The sequence below is a fragment of the Echeneis naucrates genome, chromosome 21 (assembly GCF_900963305.1).
Source record: "Echeneis naucrates chromosome 21, fEcheNa1.1, whole genome shotgun sequence".
In the NCBI taxonomy this organism is placed as follows: domain Eukaryota; kingdom Metazoa; phylum Chordata; class Actinopteri; order Carangiformes; family Echeneidae; genus Echeneis; species Echeneis naucrates.
The window spans coordinates 22,433,528-22,443,066 of record NC_042531.1 but is presented as its reverse complement, the minus strand read 5'-3'; positions in this window follow the sequence as shown (position 1 = coordinate 22,443,066).

Genomic DNA, 9,539 nt, shown 5'->3' with positions numbered 1-9,539 from the left:
AGTTGCAAATGTCCAATTTTTCTTTGCATGTTTTTGTCCTGCTCATGCATTCGTATTTCTTCCTTCCTATGTCTGTCAACTGTGTGCACCACATGATCACAAAACTGGTCATGTGGCATGGATGTCAATCCCACAACAACATCCAACTGTCATGATTTGTCCTCCATACACCTGCCCCTACTCCCCTACTCACCCCATCTGCCAGCCACACCCACCTCGTCAGTCACTCCATTCACCTGTTCATTCAGCTGGAGCTCCTCAGCAATCAAGCCAGGTTAAAAGCTCCACTCTCCTCCACACTCACTGCCACATTGTTCTTTTTACCCATGCAAGACTTTCCAGCATTCTTCCTTCATCTGATCTCCCGGTTCTGACCCTGCCTGCTCCCGACCTGCCCGCCTTGTCTCTGTCCTGGTAAATACTTCAGCCCTTCTGTTTGTGACCACGAATCTGCCTTGCCCCTTCCTGGTTTTTGTCTGCCTGCTCACGGGGCTACTCTGAGTCCTCCACCTCCAGTGCTAGTTTATCATCACTGGGACAGTATCCTCGTGAGTTTTTCTTGTGTCAACTTACCTGCTGGTTCTTCGGTCCTCCGCCTGGTTCCGACCTGCCCTCTGCTGGGTACTGCTGCCTCATCAACAGCTTCATTCTGGGCCCTCGGATTTCTCCCCAAGCCCCTTAAGGACTGCCATTTCCCCTTTGAACTGAACTGTGCTTATTTACCTGCTTCTGCTGACAGTAAGTCATTACCAGTCTTGGTCTTGTTGGTGCTGCTTTTGGGTCCAAACGTCACCCATGACACCAACTTGCTTTGAACAGGGGCTGGCAGTGCTTCCACTATGGTGTTGCAAAACAACGTGGTCAACACCAGGCTCTTATCGCTCTCTTCCTCTGTCTCCTGTTTCAACCTCCTCATTTGACGTGTTATGTAGGCTGCAGCATTTTCAGTCTCTGATAGGGGCTCCCCTTTTAACACTTTTGGATCTACTCCGGTTGGATATTCATCACACAGTGCCTTCCAGAGTATGGATCGATATGCGTTGAACTCCATCTGCTCTGGAGTTCAACATCCAGTCATTTTTGTTGGCCTTTAGTATGTTTTCCATAACAGGGGCCCCACAACACTGTGCCCATGTGGCTTTAATGTCCCCCAGGGCCAGCAGTTTGCCCACAGTTTCTTCCTCTGATCCAATTGTTTGCGCCTCATGGATATCAGGCCTAACCAGCGCAGCGAGGTTGAGTGTTTGCCATGGTACATAATGTACCTCAGTTCCTTTAATTAATATTGGATATTGACCATCAATGCAGATGGTCAGGTTTCTTTAAATTTGGTCTTAGCCTAAAGTCATACATCTGACCCCCATGTTGTCCTTCTGTTGTTGTGTTTTTTTTTTTTTTTTAATAAATATAGCAAGTTTGTTCATGTTACTAGCTACCTGTGCTTCCTCTAGGATACATTTCTTATGTAAACTTTCGATCTCGTCCTCACTTTCTTGAATCACTGCAATTTTTTTTCTCTTTGCAAGTCTGTTCCTGTTTGGTCAAGTTCTAACCAGTATGACGAAACCCCCCCCCCTGGACCCTATTATGTTTTGCATAACAGTCTAGCATGCTTGGTTTTCTTTCAGTGCTACAATATTTTGGGGGCATGGTTATGTCATGCTATGATGTTTGACTCTGCTGTTCTGTTCTACCCTGTTGACTGACTTTTGTTTGAGAGTTCTCCTGGTTGCCTGCATTATTGTCCAGGACTGCATTACCATTATCTTTTCTCATCTGATAGTTTTCTTGAACTATCATTCGGGTCACACTGACCCAACACAGCCTGCGGTAACAACTCAAAATCACTTGAAAATTTGACCACCCCAGCCAGGGATGGATACACCCCTGCTGGGTCCTGCTTATTTAATTTAACACTGTCACAACAAATGGGCCATGCAGAGGTCATTCCTTTCATTCACTTCTACCTTTTTTTTTTTTTTTTTTTTTTTTTTTTTTATTATTATTATTTATTTATTTATTTTTTGGTAGTAATTTGTTTCAAGAACTCTGGGTACTTGGCCCCAATCAGGCCTGTTGGAACAATACTCATCTTGCCATTAGCACCTTTAAACTGATGTCGATAGATAGATAGCTAGATAAAAATAAAGAAAGAAAGAGTGAGAGGGAAAAAAAAAAGTTGTAGAATTCTGTGCAGGACTTGGGAAGAGCACAAGGGAGGGGAAACTATTTTTAGCTTTCTGTCTGTGTACTTTCTGGTTGCCAAATGTTGAGTCGACTGTACTACCACATCCACACACGCCTTCTTCACTTCCCACTGGCCACTCACATCAATCACACTTGACTAGGAAGAGCCCGGAGCCCTTCCTCTTCTGTCATTCACCCCTTTCCTTTAACTCTTTAACTTTACTTTAACTCCTTCGATTCTGACTTCACAATTTCCTTTTTTACACCTCACCCAGTTTGTTCACTTCCAGGGGTTTCCCCTCTACCATACAGCACTTCTCTCTCATCCATTCACTTACATCCAGCCTTACAGATCAACATACTTTTAAGCATATTTTCAGAATAACCACACATTGCAGATTTACCAAAACAAGACAGCTTCTATTATAAATACCTTATGTTCATGTGATGGAGTTTTGTTCATACAAAATAATTTCAGAATTCAGAGTTGTGACAGTATATGCTTTATTCTGGAAGTTTTTCCTTGCCACTATCGCCAAGTGCTTGCTCATCGGGAGGTCTGTTGGGTCTCTTTAACCTCCCCCTAGTGGTTGGGATGCCGGCATCCCAAACTAATTAACATATGAAAGGTGCGCTTTATACAGCGACAGTAGGCAGGGTTTAATGAAAATGTCAACGCAGATGTTTTTAACACACTTTCAGCTAAACGCACAAAAATTTTGACGTTTCTGGGTGCTCTGGTTTTATCATAGTTACTGAAAATGTGTCGGACAGTAGGAGGTGACAGCAAGACAACAAGCGGCATCATGTCAACAACAAAGGGACTGTAAACATATGTGTACTATCTTTACCCCGTTTCTTTCATCTCCAAAAAATCGTATACTGTCATAGAAATAACACCAAAGTGCAAAAATTTCGTTTATTTCCCGATAAAGGTTTCAACAAGCCTGCTCACCAAAAACAAAAAAAGCCACGTCGTTTTCTATCTCCATGAAATACGAACATTCTTCGATCAAACCTCGACTAAAACATTGAATAAAACCACAAGCTTGGCCTCATTTTAAAGCCGAAGATGTGCCCAACAATAATCCGTGGTTCAATTTTATCCATCGTGTCCAGTTAATCAGACATTTTATCATTTTCCCCTCTGGGCTAACGCTAATTTAAAGGTCCGTCAGACTGCGCATCTACTACGCACAGGCAGCGTCTCCTGTCAATCAAAGTTACGATGAAAACAATCTTTCCCTCCAATAGCAGAGGCCCCGAGGTTTCCTCTGACGTATAACAATCCCTGATTGGGCTGTTTTTCCCCCAAAATAAGGGCTGTGTAACAGGACCAGAGTCACACGGGACATACACGCAGTGACACACCCAGACGGCCCGAATGTCCCTTTATCTCGGTGTTTAATCGGATTTTACCGTTGTTTTTGTTACTGTTGTGGAGAAGTTTGACACTTTTTTACACCAACATGGAGAATATGGTGTTTACACCGACGGAGCTGCTGCAAATTTTGTACAGTAAGTATGAAAAGGAGGGCGACGTCGACGACGGCCGCCTACAGCCAGCTGGTCCCTTTAACTCTCCGCTCCGTGTCAACAAGTAAACAATGGACATTTCGACTAAAAGTGTGTTTTTACTGCCCCAAGTTTTAATGTAATTATGAAATTTATAGTGCATTAAAAAGCCCTTGTGAGTTCGGAAGGACACGAGTGTTGCTAGCCTTTCCTCTTTCTTTATGTATTTTTGGCCCTGCACCTATGAATTGTTTGTTATATATTTTTTTGGAGAGTGCGTGTTTTGCTTTAGGTGTTAGTATTGTTTTTGAACGCAGCACCTCCTGAGTACACTATGGCGTCTTTCATGTTCCAGTCTCTATAATAAAATATTACGGTCAGTGCTGTTTCTATGCTGTGATGGGCTCTATCACACCTGTGTCTAATCACTCCCCATTACTCTTGCATATATTCCCCCTTTGTGGCATGTCTCGTTGCCAGTTCGTTGATGTTCACAGCTCACCTTCCAGCATTCTTTCACAGTCATAGTCTCATAGTGTTTGAACCTTGTCTTTTTGTCTCACATCTTGGTTACCTCTGCCTGGAATAAACTTTGTTTTGCTGATCTTAACTGGTCGTCGTCGTGCATTTGAGTCCTGCCTATTCAGTGCTATGTTGACAGTTTGGTGAAGATGGTGGCTTCCTGGATAGACTCAAAGGCAGAGGAGAGGGGAAGAGCATACTTGTTTTTGACTGTGATTTGGCTTAATCCATGGAAACTGATGCAGGGCCTGAGGGTGATGTTGAGGGGTAAATGACTCCGGCAATGTATTTTTGCCTCTCTTTCGGGGCGGGAAAGACTGAATAGACGACCAGAGGGAAAGGGGGCTCCAGCACAGCAAAATCAGTTAAAAGTTAAAATCCTAGTGTTAAGGCATTTTAGAGTGAAGTGGTTACATGGATGGAATTTTACAGAGTTAACAGTATCGAACACCTGCGGGTGTTGTTTTCACATCAGGGCATTTGGGAAGGCGCGTGTCTGTTAGAAATCTAAAAGACAGCCATTTTCTTTTCCCAGCAAAGAGACACCATGCAAGTGACAGGTGATTATCAAGTTGACATAAATCACTGTTTGATTGATATTTTGCACAAAAATGTGTTTGTTTTGGCTCGATATTTTAAATACAGGAAAATGGTGATATCGTTGTTGTCTTACTAACAAATTGCTGCCGCCGTAGATGCAGGCTAAACAGACATGCCAGGGAATGCTCCTGCCAAATGTTTCATGCTAAGGTTAACGCTTGTGTTGCCTCCTTAACTGAATAGCCAGGGAGGCTGCCAGTCCTCGAATTAGCCTGTGGTAAAAATGAAGGAGATACGCGTGATGCTGATATACTTCCTGTTCGCATGTAAGACCTAACCTACCACCAGCGCAATGCACCACCTAGCGACCCGAACGTGCCATAGCAGTGTAGTGGTGTGAATGCAAGTGAAAGATGAAAAATTCTAATAAAAAAAAATGATAGTAGGGGTGTCTGTTTTTCTCTCATCTACTTTCTCCTACTCTTTGAATTTATTTCTATTGTTTCCAACTGTTCCCAACCCTCTCCACTTGGTTAGTCTTTGGACACAGTAAATAAGCGGTAACGTAAACTAGTATAACTCTGAAGCTGTTTGAGTCAAGTTAAAATGATTTCTGCCATCAAAAGAACAATGCGATCGGGAGTAATCAGCAAACAGCTGCAGCATAAAGACTGGCTGGGCTGGTGGTTAGCCCGTTGACTAACCAAAAAACAAAAACAAATATATATATTTAATAATTCATGTATGGAATATGTGATATATATATATCACATATTCCATACATGAATTCTTCTTGTATATCAGACCCAAACCAGATGTCACATTATCTTTCATTTATTTTTTCTTTCTGGCCACAGTAAAACTGTAATTTGCAAATGACTAGTCCTGCATATTGCAATAATAAAAGAAATTGTCACAAAATGACTTTCATTCCATAGTGTGCCAGTTGTACTTTATTGCTCTTTAATTTGCTTATAATTTGTTAGATAAACAGAATATTAATTTTTCAGTGTGTTTTGACGGGATACAAAAATACCGCAGTCATCATAAGCGTGAAGAGCAGTATGCTAATTCAGACAGTGTCAGACAGAAAGACATCTTCATAATCAACAGCTTCAATTACAAAAAGTATTTTTGTCCATCAAACACCATTTGAGTGTAGTGAAAGTTTAAAATTTTTGTGTCTGTGATTAAAAAAAAAGAAAAAAGACGACAGAAGAACCATCTGAGAAAAAAATTTTATTTTTTCTGCAGGATCACGCTGACGATAGCAAGATGCTCTTTAAGGTGCAATACAAAGACATATATAATATATAATATATAAAGTTAGAAGCTGCTGATTATAAAAAATAAAAAGTCTTTTCTGAAAGTAAGTGTCCTGATTTGCATGTGACTAACCAGTAAGTTTAACTTACTGCACTTTTTATGATCTAAATAAATCAGCATTTGGTATTTTTACTCACCATTTAGTGAGAGAGAACTTTTCCATCCTCATGGACAAGATTTGTGTGGAAGATGCTCCGGGAACCGAGGTGGATAAATCTGTGTTTGCAGATTTAGCCACACAGAATCGGATTTGCTTCGTCATCCAGGATGGTGACAACAATGGTAAATTAAGAAAAATACAACACTTTATATTTCATGGATGAACAAGGTTGTTGAGCACAAAGTTGGGCATAGTTTTTTGGCTGCTAACTGTTGATTCTTCTAGCATGGTTGATTTAAAAAATCTTATCTACAATAATTCACATATCCACACCACCACATTTGGAAGTTTCCTGTCTGTGTCCAGCGGTAGCAGTGACTGTGAGGAAAGACCACTCAACCGAAAGAGAAGTGATGAAGAGGTATCTCAAAGTTTTTCAGCCAGAGATGTAAGTTCATTATCTAACTGCTTCCTTGCTTGTGATATGTTGGCACTCATTGTACATTGCTTTGCATAAAAGAGCCTACTAAATGAAATTGTAGAATCTGATTGCTAATTTTGATCATATTTATCACTGATTAATTTCATGCATTTGTTTTTAAATTGCCATTGTGCAAACTGAAGTGAATAAAAGGTTGATGCTGTGCTCGCCCAAAAGTGGATTTTTCCTTAAAATCTGGATTGTCATCATCATTTCAGTCCTACAATCATCCTGATGTCTGAACTTACATTGCTGCTCTTGTCTTGCATGAAGACTTGTTTAATGATCTGTTTAGCAGCAAAACCAGGAGGGACAACAGTGCTTGAGCAATATGAAGACACAGTCAAAGAAGGCAGATGATACATTCTTCTGCAACATTCTTGCAGCACATATGGTTGAGACAGAAGGGTAAATTGAAAATACAAGGGTTAGGTTAGTACAGGATTAGGGTTAGGTAGTTAGCTATTAAACTTATTTTGTTTTTAAATGATTGTGAATAACTACAATTTAGGTACGGTAGTACCTGATTTCTTATGTTTTATTCCTAGTAATGTGAGCCATACCAAAGACTTTAAAAATGGCACCCATTTCCTCCCTGCTCGGTACTCAGCATCTAAGGGGTCCAACCCTTGGGGCTTTTAGATCACCATAAATCCCTGAGTGCAGCACCGCTGCTGCTCACCCAAATGGGTCAAAAGTGGAGGACAAATTTCCCACACTGTGTGATAAGGGATTTTAATCTTTAACCTTTTAATTGTGAAAGAGTTTCGAGTTTATGCTAGTTTTTTGGACTGCACTTAATATTCCAGAATCCTGGTCAGATACTATAGAATATATAAAACCATATTTTAAATAACCTTATAGCGGCTTTTAAACAGCAATAATAATAAAAATAACACACAACATAAACACTTAGATAGTTAACCCAAAAGTTCAATTTCAATTAGTTCCAATTTACTATAACCTAAGGTAGTAGCAATACTATTTTTTTTTTTCCAGTTTTGAAATAATATACTTTGGTCTGACCCAGGCATATCTCAATTGCAGATAATCAGAAGTACAGAATAATCCTGTACTTTCCTGTATTTTGAAAAAAGTATGGTATAATCATCTTAACCTTATGAAATAAAATTAACATTCTGCTCATATGTGACTCAGGCACATTTTGGCAATTTTGCTTACTGCCTTAGTATTCACCTGAAAATTTTCTCTCTTGTAACGTCACGTTATTTTTACATAGTACGGTGAATATGCAAACCTTGACGTGTCCATAAGTGTTTTGGAATTGTTGGGATGTGTCACTGATTTATTTTGAAGAAAAGAGGGGCTGTATCGTCTGCTTCAACTCTGTGCTTTGTAAGTATTGGCAAACTTATCAAAGGTAATGAACCTACTTGTATGATTACAAGTATCAAGTTATTGCCATATTATCAAGTATGGCAATGGGCGGATTTGCCAAAATGTTGAACTATCACTTTAAGATGCAATCAAACCAAGAGACTGAGTGGGTTGGAGGCCCTGGCTTGGAGTCTAAATTCCCCTAGGTCTGGAACATAGGTATTGCACTATTTTTCTGTGTGTGGGAATTGAATTAGTCAGAAGTTAAAACAGTGTCTCAGTAGTATTGCATTTAGTGTCTGGGTTGTAAAAGCGTGCAGTGGAGAGCTAATGGTGATAACACAAACTGCATGTCTCACTGAAAAAGTGAGCGCAACTCCTTGGGTCAGTGGCTCGAGTGAACTCCATACACACTGACTGGCTCAAAGCAATACACAACTGAAGGGTCAGTTGCTCAGGTGTATGTAATACAAACTGACTGGCTGTTGGGGAGTAGAGTCCAATACAAGAAAAAGAAAAAAAGGGGAGGGCAAATTAGATAAACTCTATTTGCAAAGTAAGTACCGAAGGATCTGTGACCACGGAGAGTAAGTAAAAGAACCCGAACAGAGGGACAGTGAATGTGATAGAGTGTGAAGAGTTTGCCGACTGTGGCACTAAACTCATGATGGCCATAAAATCACAGACAATAGGTGAGCAATGGAAGCAAGTGAAAAGGCAAGTGATGCTACAGGCAGAGAAAACAGTGCAAGACATTCTTCCAAGATGTGATGTAAATATGTTAATAGCAGAACAAAATAAAGATTCATCATATATCAGTAGGGGCTGTGAAACAAGACAAAATCTGGAGAGCCCCAGACGGAAGACCTGTCTCACCTCCAGGGATGAGCCGGATAGTCCAGCGGGAGGTACATGGTCTCACACATTGTGGAAAAAGACAAATGTAGAGAAGCCTTTCACATTGGTGGCATCCTTATCTACTAACAATGATACATAATCATGTGAGGGTGTTCAGTGTGTAATGTATATCATGTAAAAAGTACTGTGAAACCACATGAAGGGAAATTTCCTTCATGTGGTTTTGAGTTAATTCTGTCCTGTCCTTGTAACTTCCTGTTTTATTTTGTAGTCCTGGTTCCTTCGTGTCCCCGTTACTTTACTTCCTGGTTGTGTCCTATGTTGATTGCCTTCCCTGCCCTCATGTGGATCATCTGTGTCTTGTCTAGCACTGTATATTTAAGTCCTGTTTTCAGTCTAGTCCTTGTCGTTTTGTCCATGCCCTGTCAGATTTGTCCGTGCTCTGTCCATGTTTTCTTGTACAGTTTATGTTGTAAATTTAGTTCAGATTAAAGTATTTTTTTCGTCACCTACCTTGTTTCTGGCTCCTGCAATTGGGTCCTCACCCTGCAATGCACTTCACCGCGTTTTGTGGCGTGACATAGTGAGGGGTTACAGATACTTACTGGTCGCTGTGGATGCATACACGGGCTGGCCGGAAACTGTACCCACAACGAGTGAAGATTCAAAATC